The 12958-nt window shown below is 38.2% G+C and overlaps 14 non-coding genes across 14 annotated transcripts; all 14 read left to right on the top strand.

Annotated features, from left to right (window-relative positions):
* The first annotated feature begins 247 nt into the window (after window positions 1-247).
* On the top strand, window positions 248-321 carry TRNAT-CGU (transfer RNA threonine (anticodon CGU)). The gene has a single exon. It is a non-coding gene; the product is annotated as a tRNA-Thr (tRNA).
* A 777-nt stretch (window positions 322-1098) lies between these two features.
* On the top strand, window positions 1099-1172 carry TRNAT-CGU (transfer RNA threonine (anticodon CGU)). Its single transcript has one exon. It is a non-coding gene; the product is annotated as a tRNA-Thr (tRNA).
* Window positions 1173-1949: 777 nt separating this feature from the next.
* TRNAT-CGU (transfer RNA threonine (anticodon CGU)) lies at window positions 1950-2023 on the top strand. The gene has a single exon. It is a non-coding gene; the product is annotated as a tRNA-Thr (tRNA).
* Window positions 2024-2800: 777 nt separating this feature from the next.
* On the top strand, window positions 2801-2874 carry TRNAT-UGU (transfer RNA threonine (anticodon UGU)). Its single transcript has one exon. It is a non-coding gene; the product is annotated as a tRNA-Thr (tRNA).
* Window positions 2875-3557: 683 nt separating this feature from the next.
* On the top strand, window positions 3558-3631 carry TRNAT-UGU (transfer RNA threonine (anticodon UGU)). The gene has a single exon. It is a non-coding gene; the product is annotated as a tRNA-Thr (tRNA).
* A 683-nt stretch (window positions 3632-4314) lies between these two features.
* Window positions 4315-4388, top strand: TRNAT-UGU (transfer RNA threonine (anticodon UGU)). Its single transcript has one exon. It is a non-coding gene; the product is annotated as a tRNA-Thr (tRNA).
* Window positions 4389-5165: 777 nt separating this feature from the next.
* TRNAT-CGU (transfer RNA threonine (anticodon CGU)) lies at window positions 5166-5239 on the top strand. Its single transcript has one exon. It is a non-coding gene; the product is annotated as a tRNA-Thr (tRNA).
* A 2384-nt stretch (window positions 5240-7623) lies between these two features.
* Window positions 7624-7697, top strand: TRNAT-CGU (transfer RNA threonine (anticodon CGU)). Its single transcript has one exon. It is a non-coding gene; the product is annotated as a tRNA-Thr (tRNA).
* A 777-nt stretch (window positions 7698-8474) lies between these two features.
* Window positions 8475-8548, top strand: TRNAT-CGU (transfer RNA threonine (anticodon CGU)). The gene has a single exon. It is a non-coding gene; the product is annotated as a tRNA-Thr (tRNA).
* A 777-nt stretch (window positions 8549-9325) lies between these two features.
* Window positions 9326-9399, top strand: TRNAT-CGU (transfer RNA threonine (anticodon CGU)). The gene has a single exon. It is a non-coding gene; the product is annotated as a tRNA-Thr (tRNA).
* Window positions 9400-10176: 777 nt separating this feature from the next.
* Window positions 10177-10250, top strand: TRNAT-CGU (transfer RNA threonine (anticodon CGU)). Its single transcript has one exon. It is a non-coding gene; the product is annotated as a tRNA-Thr (tRNA).
* A 777-nt stretch (window positions 10251-11027) lies between these two features.
* Window positions 11028-11101, top strand: TRNAT-UGU (transfer RNA threonine (anticodon UGU)). Its single transcript has one exon. It is a non-coding gene; the product is annotated as a tRNA-Thr (tRNA).
* A 776-nt stretch (window positions 11102-11877) lies between these two features.
* On the top strand, window positions 11878-11951 carry TRNAT-UGU (transfer RNA threonine (anticodon UGU)). Its single transcript has one exon. It is a non-coding gene; the product is annotated as a tRNA-Thr (tRNA).
* Window positions 11952-12727: 776 nt separating this feature from the next.
* On the top strand, window positions 12728-12801 carry TRNAT-CGU (transfer RNA threonine (anticodon CGU)). The gene has a single exon. It is a non-coding gene; the product is annotated as a tRNA-Thr (tRNA).
* Window positions 12802-12958: the final 157 nt, after the last annotated feature.

Below are 12958 nucleotides of genomic sequence, written 5' to 3'. Positions count from 1 at the left end.
TCTACAACAGTGGATTATGTCAAGAGTTGGACAAGCTCAAACTTTATCAGAGATTAACCAAAGTTTAGGGTTTTAATATCAGTAATTCAATAAAGATTGTATTTTTTTGTCACTATTGATGCCCTAAAAATTAGTCCAGTAAAGAAAGAATTTGCATAAGTCGTCTATCTCTAGACATTCAAGGACACTGAAAGACATGAGGTAAGGGCGACTCTACCAGTAGTGCTTTTCTACTCTTACACAAAGTGGTGCTGTGGCTTAGTTGGTTAAAGCGCCTGTCTCGTAAACAGGAGATCCTGAGTTCGAATCTCAGCAGTGCCTTCTTTTCATAGCCTCAGTACTGAAGTTTCTATGTTTAACAGTGTACTTTCCTTGTAAAAATACTATAAAGTCAAACTTGTCTTTCTCATATCCCTTCCTTAGATAGTGCATTGGAGAGATTCTAAATCTGTGTTGTCAAAGTACTCAAAAGGAAGAAGATGTCAGCCAATGTAGGATGGCATCAAGCATGCCAAATGAAAACAGTGGGTTTACTTTTGCCAGACTGAAATGTTAGAAAAGTTTGATAGCAGCCTTCTTGAACAGGAAATGCTGGAAATATTCACTGCTTGGGCTGAAAAAGATAATTTAGAGTTTCAACATTGGAGATGAAGGTAACTTCAACAAGTATGGGATTCAAAAACCATGCATGCAGAGCACAATGGATTAGTAGTCATACGCCATAACCACTCGGCAGCTCGTCTACAGGAAGAGTCTGTAGCCAGGTGATGTGATCTAATGAGGATTTTGACAAGTCTGTGCAATTTCACTAAAGATTGTGTATGAGCTTCTGGCAAAGTGGCTCTTATCATATCTACAACAGTGGATTATGTCAAGAGTTGGACAAGCTCAAACTTTATCAGAGATTAACCAAAGTTTAGGGTTTTAATATCAGTAATTCAATAAAGATTGTATTTTTTGTCACTATTGAAGCCCTAAAAATTAGTCCAGTAAAGAAAGAATTTGCATAAGTCGTCTATCTCTAGACATTCAAGGACACTGAAAGACATGAGGTAAGGGCGACTCTACCAGTAGTGCTTTTCTACTCTTACACAAAGTGGTGCTGTGGCTTAGTTGGTTAAAGCGCCTGTCTCGTAAACAGGAGATCCTGAGTTCGAATCTCAGCAGTGCCTTCTTTTCATAGCCTCAGTACTGAAGTTTCTATGTTTAACAGTGTACTTTCCTTGTAAAAATACTATAAAGTCAAACTTGTCTTTCTAATATCCCTTCCTTAGATAGTGCATTGGAGAGATTCTAAATCTGTGTTGTCTAAGTACTCAAAAGGAAGAAGATGTCAGCCAATGTAGGATTGCATCAAGCATGCCAAATGAAAACAGTGGGTTTACTTTTGCCAGACTGAAATGTTAGAAAAGTTTGATAGCAGCCTTCTTGAACAGGAAATGCTGGAAATATTCACTGCTTGGGCTGAAAAAGATAATTTAGAGTTTCAACATTGGAGATGAAGGTAACTTCAACAAGTATGGGATTCAAAAACCATGCATGCAGAGCACAATGGATTAGTAGTCATACGCCATAACCACTCGGCAGCTCGTCTACAGGAAGAGTCTGTAGCCAGGTGATGTGATCTAATGAGGATTTTGACAAGTCTGTGCAATTTCACTAAAGATTGTGTATGAGCTTCTGGCAAAGTGGCTCTTATCATATCTACAACAGTGGATTATGTCAAGAGTTGGACAAGCTCAAACTTTATCAGAGATTAACCAAAGTTTAGGGTTTTAATATCAGTAATTCAAGAAAGATTGTATTTTTTGTCACTATTGAAGCCCTAAAAATTAGTCCAGTAAAGAAAGAATTTGCATAAGTCGTCTATCTCTAGACATTCAAGGACACTGAAAGACATGAGGTGAGGGCGACTCTACCAGTAGTGCTTTTCTACTCTTACACAAAGTGGTGCTGTGGCTTAGTTGGTTAAAGCGCCTGTCTCGTAAACAGGAGATACTGAGTTCGAATCTCAGCAGTGCCTTCTTTTCATAGCCTCAGTACTGAAGTTTCTATGTTTAACAGTGTACTTTCCTTGTAAAAATACTATAAAGTCAAACTTGTCTTTCTCATATCCCTTCCTTAGATAGTGCAATGGAGAGATTCTAAATCTGTGTTGTCAAAGTACTCAAAAGGAAGAAGATGTCAGCCAATGTAGGATGGCATCAAGCATGCCAAATGAAAACAGTGGGCTTACTTTTGCCAGACTGAAATGTTAGAAAAGTTTGATAGCAGCCTTCTTGAACAGGAAATGCTGGAAATACTCACTGCTTGGGCTGAAAAAGATAATTTAGAGTTTCAACATTGGAGATGAAGGTAACTTCAACAAGTATGGGATTCAAAAACCATGCATGCAGAGCACAATGGATTAGTAGTCATACGCCATAACCACTCGGCAGCTCGTCTACAGGAAGAGTCTGTAGCCAGATGATGTGATCTAATGAGGATTTTGACAAGTCTGTGCAATTTCACTAAAGATTGTGTATGAGCTTCTGGCAAAGTGGCTCTTATCATATCTACAACAGTGGATTATGTCAAGAGTTGGACAAGCTCAAACTTTATCAGAGATTAACCAAAGTTTAGGGTTTTAATATCAGTAATTCAAGAAAGATTGTATTTTTTGTCACTATTGAAGCCCTAAAAATTAGTCCAGTAAAGAAAGAATTTGCATAAGTCGTCTATCTCTAGACATTCAAGGACACTGAAAGACATGAGGTGAGGGCGATTCTACCAGTAGTGCTTTCCTACTCTTAAACAAAGTGGTGCTGTGGCTTAGTTGGTTAAAGCGCCTGTCTTGTAAACAGGAGATCCTGAGTTCGAATCTCAGCAGTGCCTTCTTTTCATAGCCTCTTACAGAAGTTTCTATGTTTAACAATGTACTTTCCTTGTAAAAATACTATAAAGTCAAACTTGTCTTTCTCATATCCATTCCTTAGATAGTGCAATGGAGAGATTCTAAATCTGTGTTGTCAAAGTACTCAAAAGGAAGAAGATGTCAGCCAATGTAGGATGGCATCAAGCATGCCAAATGAAAACAGTGGGTTTACTTTTGCCAGACTGAAATGTTAGAAAAGTTTGATAGCAGCCTTCTTGAACAGGAAATGCTGGAAATACTCACTGCTTGGGCTGAAAAAGATAATTTAGAGTTTCAACATTGGAGATGAAGGTAACTTCAACAAGTATGGGATTCAAAAACCATGCATGCAGAGCACAATGGATTAGTAGTCATACGCCATTGTGTATGAGCTTCTGGCAAAGTGGCTCTTATCATATCTACAACAGTGGATTATGTCAAGAGTTGGACAAGCTCAAACTTTATCAGAGATTAACCAAAGTTTAGGGTTTTAATATCAGTAATTCAATAAAGATTGTATTTTTTGTCACTATTGAAGCCCTAAAAATTAGTCCAGTAAAGAAAGAATTTGCATAAGTCGTCTATCTCTAGACATTCAAGGACACTGAAAGACATGAGGTGAGGGCGATTCTACCAGTAGTGCTTTCCTACTCTTAAACAAAGTGGTGCTGTGGCTTAGTTGGTTAAAGCGCCTGTCTTGTAAACAGGAGATCCTGAGTTCGAATCTCAGCAGTGCCTTCTTTTCATAGCCTCTTACAGAAGTTTCTATGTTTAACAAAGTACTTTCCTTGTAAAAATACTATAAAGTCAAACTTGTCTTTCTCATATCCCTTCCTTAGATAGTGCAATGGAGAGATTCTAAATCTGTGTTGTCAAAGTACTCAAAAGGAAGAAGATGTCAGCCAATGTAGGATGGCATCAAGCATGCCAAATGAAAACAGTGGGTTTACTTTTGCCAGACTGAAATGTTAGAAAAGTTTGATAGCAGCCTTCTTGAACAGGAAATGCTGGAAATACTCACTGCTTGGGCTGAAAAAGATAATTTAGAGTTTCAACATTGGAGATGAAGGTAACTTCAACAAGTATGGGATTCAAAAACCATGCATGCAGAGCACAATGGATTAGTAGTCATACGCCATTGTGTATGAGCTTCTGGCAAAGTGGCTCTTATCATATCTACAACAGTGGATTATGTCAAGAGTTGGACAAGCTCAAACTTTATCAGAGATTAACCAAAGTTTAGGGTTTTAATATCAGTAATTCAATAAAGATTGTATTTTTTGTCACTATTGAAGCCCTAAAAATTAGTCCAGTAAAGAAAGAATTTGCATAAGTCGTCTATCTCTAGACATTCAAGGACACTGAAAGACATGAGGTGAGGGCGATTCTACCAGTAGTGCTTTCCTACTCTTAAACAAAGTGGTGCTGTGGCTTAGTTGGTTAAAGCGCCTGTCTTGTAAACAGGAGATCCTGAGTTCGAATCTCAGCAGTGCCTTCTTTTCATAGCCTCAGTACTGAAGTTTCTATGTTTAACAGTGTACTTTCCTTGTAAAAATACTATAAAGTCAAACTTGTCTTTCTCATATCCCTTCCTTAGATAGTGCAATGGAGAGATTCTAAATCTGTGTTGTCAAAGTACTCAAAAGGAAGAAGATGTCAGCCAATGTAGGATGGCATCAAGCATGCCAAATGAAAACAGTGGGTTTACTTTTGCCAGACTGAAATGTTAGAAAAGTTTGATAGCAGCCTTCTTGAACAGGAAATGCTGGAAATACTCACTGCTTGGGCTGAAAAAGATAATTTAGAGTTTCAACATTGGAGATGAAGGTAACTTCAACAAGTATGGGATTCAAAAACCATGCATGCAGAGCACAATGGATTAGTAGTCATACGCCATAACCACTCGGCAGCTCGTCTACAGGAAGAGTCTGTAGCCAGATGATGTGATCTAATGAGGATTTTGACAAGTCTGTGCAATTTCACTAAAGATTGTGTATGAGCTTCTGGCAAAGTGGCTCTTATCATATCTACAACAGTGGATTATGTCAAGAGTTGGACAAGCTCAAACTTTATCAGAGATTAACCAAAGTTTAGGGTTTTAATATCAGTAATTCAAGAAAGATTGTATTTTTTGTCACTATTGAAGCCCTAAAAATTAGTCCAGTAAAGAAAGAATTTGCATAAGTCGTCTATCTCTAGACATTCAAGGACACTGAAAGACATGAGGTGAGGGCGACTCTACCAGTAGTGCTTTTCTACTCTTACACAAAGTGGTGCTGTGGCTTAGTTGGTTAAAGCGCCTGTCTCGTAAACAGGAGATACTGAGTTCGAATCTCAGCAGTGCCTTCTTTTCATAGCCTCAGTACTGAAGTTTCTATGTTTAACAGTGTACTTTCCTTGTAAAAATACTATAAAGTCAAACTTGTCTTTCTCATATCCCTTCCTTAGATAGTGCAATGGAGAGATTCTAAATCTGTGTTGTCAAAGTACTCAAAAGGAAGAAGATGTCAGCCAATGTAGGATGGCATCAAGCATGCCAAATGAAAACAGTGGGTTTACTTTTGCCAGACTGAAATGTTAGAAAAGTTTGATAGCAGCCTTCTTGAACAGGAAATGCTGGAAATACTCACTGCTTGGGCTGAAAAAGATAATTTAGAGTTTCAACATTGGAGATGAAGGTAACTTCAACAAGTATGGGATTCAAAAACCATGCATGCAGAGCACAATGGATTAGTAGTCATACGCCATAACCACTCGGCAGCTCGTCTACAGGAAGAGTCTGTAGCCAGATGATGTGATCTAATGAGGATTTTGACAAGTCTGTGCAATTTCACTAAAGATTGTGTATGAGCTTCTGGCAAAGTGGCTCTTATCATATCTACAACAGTGGATTATGTCAAGAGTTGGACAAGCTCAAACTTTATCAGAGATTAACCAAAGTTTAGGGTTTTAATATCAGTAATTCAAGAAAGATTGTATTTTTTGTCACTATTGAAGCCCTAAAAATTAGTCCAGTAAAGAAAGAATTTGCATAAGTCGTCTATCTCTAGACATTCAAGGACACTGAAAGACATGAGGTGAGGGCGACTCTACCAGTAGTGCTTTTCTACTCTTACACAAAGTCGTGCTGTGGCTTAGTTGGTTAAAGCGCCTGTCTTGTAAACAGGAGATCCTGAGTTCGAATCTCAGCAGTGCCTTCTTTTCATAGCCTCTTACAGAAGTTTCTATGTTTAACAATGTACTTTCCTTGTAAAAATACTATAAAGTCAAACTTGTCTTTCTCATATCCATTCCTTAGATAGTGCAATGGAGAGATTCTAAATCTGTGTTGTCAAAGTACTCAAAAGGAAGAAGATGTCAGCCAATGTAGGATGGCATCAAGCATGCCAAATGAAAACAGTGGGTTTACTTTTGCCAGACTGAAATGTTAGAAAAGTTTGATAGCAGCCTTCTTGAACAGGAAATGCTGGAAATACTCACTGCTTGGGCTGAAAAAGATAATTTAGAGTTTCAACATTGGAGATGAAGGTAACTTCAACAAGTATGGGATTCAAAAACCATGCATGCAGAGCACAATGGATTAGTAGTCATACGCCATTGTGTATGAGCTTCTGGCAAAGTGGCTCTTATCATATCTACAACAGTGGATTATGTCAAGAGTTGGACAAGCTCAAACTTTATCAGAGATTAACCAAAGTTTAGGGTTTTAATATCAGTAATTCAATAAAGATTGTATTTTTTGTCACTATTGAAGCCCTAAAAATTAGTCCAGTAAAGAAAGAATTTGCATAAGTCGTCTATCTCTAGACATTCAAGGACACTGAAAGACATGAGGTGAGGGCGATTCTACCAGTAGTGCTTTCCTACTCTTAAACAAAGTGGTGCTGTGGCTTAGTTGGTTAAAGCGCCTGTCTTGTAAACAGGAGATCCTGAGTTTGAATCTCAGCAGTGCCTTCTTTTCATAGCCTCTTACAGAAGTTTCTATGTTTAACAAAGTACTTTCCTTGTAAAAATACTATAAAGTCAAACTTGTCTTTCTCATATCCCTTCCTTAGATAGTGCAATGGAGAGATTCTAAATCTGTGTTGTCAAAGTACTCAAAAGGAAGAAGATGTCAGCCAATGTAGGATGGCATCAAGCATGCCAAATGAAAACAGTGGGTTTACTTTTGCCAGACTGAAATGTTAGAAAAGTTTGATAGCAGCCTTCTTGAACAGGAAATGCTGGAAATACTCACTGCTTGGGCTGAAAAAGATAATTTAGAGTTTCAACATTGGAGATGAAGGTAACTTCAACAAGTATGGGATTCAAAAACCATGCATGCAGAGCACAATGGATTAGTAGTCATACGCCATAACCACTCGGCAGCTCGTCTACAGGAAGAGTCTGTAGCCAGATGATGTGATCTAATGAGGATTTTGACAAGTCTGTGCAATTTCACTAAAGATTGTGTATGAGCTTCTGGCAAAGTGGCTCTTATCATATCTACAACAGTGGATTATGTCAAGAGATGGACAAGCTCAAACTTTATCAGAGATTAACCAAAGTTTAGGGTTTTAATATCAGTAATTCAAGAAAGATTGTATTTTTTGTCACTATTGAAGCCCTAAAAATTAGTCCAGTAAAGAAAGAATTTGCATAAGTCGTCTATCTCTAGACATTCAAGGACACTGAAAGACATGAGGTGAGGGCGACTCTACCAGTAGTGCTTTTCTACTCTTACACAAAGTGGTGCTGTGGCTTAGTTGGTTAAAGCGCCTGTCTCGTAAACAGGAGATACTGAGTTCGAATCTCAGCAGTGCCTTCTTTTCATAGCCTCAGTACTGAAGTTTCTATGTTTAACAGTGTACTTTCCTTGTAAAAATACTATAAAGTCAAACTTGTCTTTCTCATATCCCTTCCTTAGATAGTGCAATGGAGAGATTCTAAATCTGTGTTGTCAAAGTACTCAAAAGGAAGAAGATGTCAGCCAATGTAGGATGGCATCAAGCATGCCAAATGAAAACAGTGGGTTTACTTTTGCCAGACTGAAATGTTAGAAAAGTTTGATAGCAGCCTTCTTGAACAGGAAATGCTGGAAATACTCACTGCTTGGGCTGAAAAAGATAATTTAGAGTTTCAACATTGGAGATGAAGGTAACTTCAACAAGTATGGGATTCAAAAACCATGCATGCAGAGCACAATGGATTAGTAGTCATACGCCATAACCACTCGGCAGCTCGTCTACAGGAAGAGTCTGTAGCCAGATGATGTGATCTAATGAGGATTTTGACAAGTCTGTGCAATTTCACTAAAGATTGTGTATGAGCTTCTGGCAAAGTGGCTCTTATCATATCTACAACAGTGGATTATGTCAAGAGTTGGACAAGCTCAAACTTTATCAGAGATTAACCAAAGTTTAGGGTTTTAATATCAGTAATTCAAGAAAGATTGTATTTTTTGTCACTATTGAAGCCCTAAAAATTAGTCCAGTAAAGAAAGAATTTGCATAAGTCGTCTATCTCTAGACATTCAAGGACACTGAAAGACATGAGGTGAGGGCGACTCTACCAGTAGTGCTTTTCTACTCTTACACAAAGTGGTGCTGTGGCTTAGTTGGTTAAAGCGCCTGTCTCGTAAACAGGAGATACTGAGTTCGAATCTCAGCAGTGCCTTCTTTTCATAGCCTCAGTACTGAAGTTTCTATGTTTAACAGTGTACTTTCCTTGTAAAAATACTATAAAGTCAAACTTGTCTTTCTCATATCCCTTCCTTAGATAGTGCAATGGAGAGATTCTAAATCTGTGTTGTCAAAGTACTCAAAAGGAAGAAGATGTCAGCCAATGTAGGATGGCATCAAGCATGCCAAATGAAAACAGTGGGTTTACTTTTGCCAGACTGAAATGTTAGAAAAGTTTGATAGCAGCCTTCTTGAACAGGAAATGCTGGAAATACTCACTGCTTGGGCTGAAAAAGATAATTTAGAGTTTCAACATTGGAGATGAAGGTAACTTCAACAAGTATGGGATTCAAAAACCATGCATGCAGAGCACAATGGATTAGTAGTCATACGCCATAACCACTCGGCAGCTCGTCTACAGGAAGAGTCTGTAGCCAGATGATGTGATCTAATGAGGATTTTGACAAGTCTGTGCAATTTCACTAAAGATTGTGTATGAGCTTCTGGCAAAGTGGCTCTTATCATATCTACAACAGTGGATTATGTCAAGAGTTGGACAAGCTCAAACTTTATCAGAGATTAACCAAAGTTTAGGGTTTTAATATCAGTAATTCAAGAAAGATTGTATTTTTTGTCACTATTGAAGCCCTAAAAATTAGTCCAGTAAAGAAAGAATTTGCATAAGTCGTCTATCTCTAGACATTCAAGGACACTGAAAGACATGAGGTGAGGGCGACTCTACCAGTAGTGCTTTTCTACTCTTACACAAAGTCGTGCTGTGGCTTAGTTGGTTAAAGCGCCTGTCTCGTAAACAGGAGATACTGAGTTCGAATCTCAGCAGTGCCTTCTTTTCATAGCCTCAGTACTGAAGTTTCTATGTTTAACAGTGTACTTTCCTTGTAAAAATACTATAAAGTCAAACTTGTCTTTCTCATATCCCTTCCTTAGATAGTGCAATGGAGAGATTCTAAATCTGTGTTGTCAAAGTACTCAAAAGGAAGAAGATGTCAGCCAATGTAGGATGGCATCAAGCATGCCAAATGAAAACAGTGGGCTTACTTTTGCCAGACTGAAATGTTAGAAAAGTTTGATAGCAGCCTTCTTGAACAGGAAATGCTGGAAATACTCACTGCTTGGGCTGAAAAAGATAATTTAGAGTTTCAACATTGGAGATGAAGGTAACTTCAACAAGTATGGGATTCAAAAACCATGCATGCAGAGCACAATGGATTAGTAGTCATACGCCATAACCACTCGGCAGCTCGTCTACAGGAAGAGTCTGTAGCCAGATGATGTGATCTAATGAGGATTTTGACAAGTCTGTGCAATTTCACTAAAGATTGTGTATGAGCTTCTGGCAAAGTGGCTCTTATCATATCTACAACAGTGGATTATGTCAAGAGTTGGACAAGCTCAAACTTTATCAGAGATTAACCAAAGTTTAGGGTTTTAATATCAGTAATTCAAGAAAGATTGTATTTTTTGTCACTATTGAAGCCCTAAAAATTAGTCCAGTAAAGAAAGAATTTGCATAAGTCGTCTATCTCTAGACATTCAAGGACACTGAAAGACATGAGGTGAGGGCGACTCTACCAGTAGTGCTTTTCTACTCTTACACAAAGTGGTGCTGTGGCTTAGTTGGTTAAAGCGCCTGTCTCGTAAACAGGAGATACTGAGTTCGAATCTCAGCAGTGCCTTCTTTTCATAGCCTCAGTACTGAAGTTTCTATGTTTAACAGTGTACTTTCCTTGTAAAAATACTATAAAGTCAAACTTGTCTTTCTCATATCCCTTCCTTAGATAGTGCAATGGAGAGATTCTAAATCTGTGTTGTCAAAGTACTCAAAAGGAAGAAGATGTCAGCCAATGTAGGATGGCATCAAGCATGCCAAATGAAAACAGTGGGCTTACTTTTGCCAGACTGAAATGTTAGAAAAGTTTGATAGCAGCCTTCTTGAACAGGAAATGCTGGAAATACTCACTGCTTGGGCTGAAAAAGATAATTTAGAGTTTCAACATTGGAGATGAAGGTAACTTCAACAAGTATGGGATTCAAAAACCATGCATGCAGAGCACAATGGATTAGTAGTCATACGCCATAACCACTCGGCAGCTCGTCTACAGGAAGAGTCTGTAGCCAGATGATGTGATCTAATGAGGATTTTGACAAGTCTGTGCAATTTCACTAAAGATTGTGTATGAGCTTCTGGCAAAGTGGCTCTTATCATATCTACAACAGTGGATTATGTCAAGAGTTGGACAAGCTCAAACTTTATCAGAGATTAACCAAAGTTTAGGGTTTTAATATCAGTAATTCAAGAAAGATTGTATTTTTTGTCACTATTGAAGCCCTAAAAATTAGTCCAGTAAAGAAAGAATTTGCATAAGTCGTCTATCTCTAGACATTCAAGGACACTGAAAGACATGAGGTGAGGGCGATTCTACCAGTAGTGCTTTCCTACTCTTAAACAAAGTGGTGCTGTGGCTTAGTTGGTTAAAGCGCCTGTCTTGTAAACAGGAGATCCTGAGTTCGAATCTCAGCAGTGCCTTCTTTTCATAGCCTCTTACAGAAGTTTCTATGTTTAACAATGTACTTTCCTTGTAAAAATACTATAAAGTCAAACTTGTCTTTCTCATATCCATTCCTTAGATAGTGCAATGGAGAGATTCTAAATCTGTGTTGTCAAAGTACTCAAAAGGAAGAAGATGTCAGCCAATGTAGGATGGCATCAAGCATGCCAAATGAAAACAGTGGGTTTACTTTTGCCAGACTGAAATGTTAGAAAAGTTTGGTAGCAGCCTTCTTGAACAGGAAATGCTGGAAATACTCACTGCTTGGGCTGAAAAAGATAATTTAGAGTTTCAACATTGGAGATGAAGGTAACTTCAACAAGTATGGGATTCAAAAACCATGCATGCAGAGCACAATGGATTAGTAGTCATACGCCATAACCACTCGGCAGCTCGTCTACAGGAAGAGTCTGTAGCCAGATGATGTGATCTAATGAGGATTTTGACAAGTCTGTGCAATTTCACTAAAGATTGTGTATGAGCTTCTGGCAAAGTGGCTCTTATCATATCTACAACAGTGGATTATGTCAAGAGTTGGACAAGCTCAAACTTTATCAGAGATTAACCAAAGTTTAGGGTTTTAATATCAGTAATTCAATAAAGATTGTATTTTTTGTCACTATTGAAGCCCTAAAAATTAGTCCAGTAAAGAAAGAATTTGCATAAGTCGTCTATCTCTAGACATTCAAGGACACTGAAAGACATGAGGTGAGGGCGATTCTACCAGTAGTGCTTTCCCACTCTTAAACAAAGTGGTGCTGTGGCTTAGTTGGTTAAAGCGCCTGTCTTGTAAACAGGAGATCCTGAGTTCGAATCTCAGCAGTGCCTTCTTTTCATAGCCTCTTACAGAAGTTTCTATGTTTAACAAAGTACTTTCCTTGTAAAAATACTATAAAGTCAAACTTGTCTTTCTCATATCCCTTCCTTAGATAGTGCAATGGAGAGATTCTAAATCTGTGTTGTCAAAGTACTCAAAAGGAAGAAGATGTCAGCCAATGTAGGATGGCATCAAGCATGCCAAATGAAAACAGTGGGTTTACTTTTGCCAGACTGAAATGTTAGAAAAGTTTGATAGCAGCCTTCTTGAACAGGAAATGCTGGAAATACTCACTGCTTGGGCTGAAAAAGATAATTTAGAGTTTCAACATTGGAGATGAAGGTAACTTCAACAAGTATGGGATTCAAAAACCATGCATGCAGAGCACAATGGATTAGTAGTCATACGCCATAACCACTCGGCAGCTCGTCTACAGGAAGAGTCTGTAGCCAGATGATGTGATCTAATGAGGATTTTGACAAGTCTGTGCAATTTCACTAAAGATTGTGTATGAGCTTCTGGCAAAGTGGCTCTTATCATATCTACAACAGTGGATTATGTCAAGAGTTGGACAAGCTCAAACTTTATCAGAGATTAACCAAAGTTTAGGGTTTTAATATCAGTAATTCAAGAAAGATTGTATTTTTTGTCACTATTGAAGCCCTAAAAATTAGTCCAGTAAAGAAAGAATTTGCATAAGTCGTCTATCTCTAGACATTCAAGGACACTGAAAGACATGAGGTGAGGGCGAATCTACCAGTAGTGCTTTTCTACTCTTACACAAAGTGGTGCTGTGGCTTAGTTGGTTAAAGCGCCTGTCTCGTAAACAGGAGATCCTGAGTTCGAATCTCAGCAGTGCCTTCTTTTCATAGCCTCAGTACTGAAGTTTCTATGTTTAACAGTGTACTTTCCTTGTAAAAATACTATAAAGTCAAACTTGTCTTTCTCATATCCCTTCCTTAGATAGTGCAATGGAGAGATTCTAAATCTGTGTTGTCAAAGTACTCAAAAGGAAGAA

Source organism: Anomaloglossus baeobatrachus, chromosome 7, assembly GCF_048569485.1.
Source record: "Anomaloglossus baeobatrachus isolate aAnoBae1 chromosome 7, aAnoBae1.hap1, whole genome shotgun sequence".
In the NCBI taxonomy this organism is placed as follows: domain Eukaryota; kingdom Metazoa; phylum Chordata; class Amphibia; order Anura; family Aromobatidae; genus Anomaloglossus; species Anomaloglossus baeobatrachus.
The sequence above is the reverse complement of the archived record's forward strand: the minus strand, read 5'-3'. Positions and strand labels throughout refer to the sequence as shown.